This window comes from Aplysia californica, unplaced genomic scaffold (genome assembly GCF_000002075.1).
Source record: "Aplysia californica isolate F4 #8 unplaced genomic scaffold, AplCal3.0 scaffold00200, whole genome shotgun sequence".
In the NCBI taxonomy this organism is placed as follows: Eukaryota; Metazoa; Mollusca; class Gastropoda; order Aplysiida; family Aplysiidae; genus Aplysia; species Aplysia californica.
The window spans coordinates 398,047-399,431 of NW_004797470.1; positions in this window are offsets into that span (position 1 = coordinate 398,047).

The following is a 1,385-nucleotide window of genomic DNA, read 5'->3' on the forward strand; positions in this document are numbered from 1 at the left end:
TAAGTGTCCATAAACTATTTTTCAGGAGAATCGACTAAATGAGATTGAAGTGTGTTCGTCCTATATGAATATGAAAGTGAAACTGGTTTGCAAAAAACCCTCGACATTTTTCCCGTCTTGCATTGAACGGGCTAAGGGGGAATTAAAGCGCTAGGTGGTATTGGTCATCGGTAATCAAATTGTATCGATTTCATTAAAAGTCAACGGCTCTGATAGTTTAGTTTAGTTTTAGTAGGAGTTTTACGGCACTTGCAACGCCTCTAATCATCTGGCGCTCATAATTATGACCTTATGCAGTTGCGAGCGGCGAAAATACCTCTACTAAAACAAACTGTTTACAGGAACGAAATAAATTGATGGACAACTTTTCTTTTGTTTGATTGTTTAATTGTAAAAAAGATGTAGGTGTTGTTATGCCCCCGTCGAGACAATTTAAGGGTACGTAGCTGGTGATAGTTCTAACTTTGTTATTTAAACACATTCCTGGACCATTCAGTGGGACCATAAAACACTCTAGGAGTTCAAAATGAAAGTCAGCTAGTAAAATATATAGTCTTTCTTTAACCCTATCCATACACCCTGGGGTCATTTTGTGTCCCTGGGGTTGTATTCTTCACATTTTAGAATACTTCTAGTACGAAGATCTCTTTGAAACTTTCAGTATTTCTAAAAAAATCATGTTGACTGACTGCTATGGGAAGCGTACGGATCGGATTAACGAGTAAAAAGGAATTTGAAATACAGAAGCAATTTTAATTCAATCCGGCCTGCGCTCTCGCCCAATCAGTTTATTAACTAAAGTGCTCACATTTTCCCACAAGCACACTAACAGTGAAATCTTTAATCCTAGTGGGGCTTTTTTTGATCATTGAAACCTCTAAAGAGATACTGAGGACAACGTAATAGCTATTGCATGACTGAAAATTTTCGCATTTTCGCATCAACTGAAGCACTCGAAACTGCATTTTTTCAAAATTGGTGGGATATATAAAAATAGCCACACTTGGATAACAGAAAATTCGCCCTTATCCAGACCAGGATACTCGAAAAGAAAAATTCTTCCTTCTCGGGAATCGAACTTGGGTCTCCTGTGTGCGACAGCGGGTCGCCTAACCACTACATTACAGATGTCTGTGTACAACTGTACAACATCTGTACATCTGTACAACATCTGTACAACAGCTGTACAACTGTACAACTGTACAACATCTGTACACCATCTGTACAACATCTGTACTACTGTACAACTGCACAACATCTGTACAACTTATGTACAACTGTACAACATCTGTACAACTGTACAACATCTGTACAACTGTACAACATCTGTGCAATATCTGTACAGTATCTGTACAGCATCTGTATAACTGTACAACATCTGTACA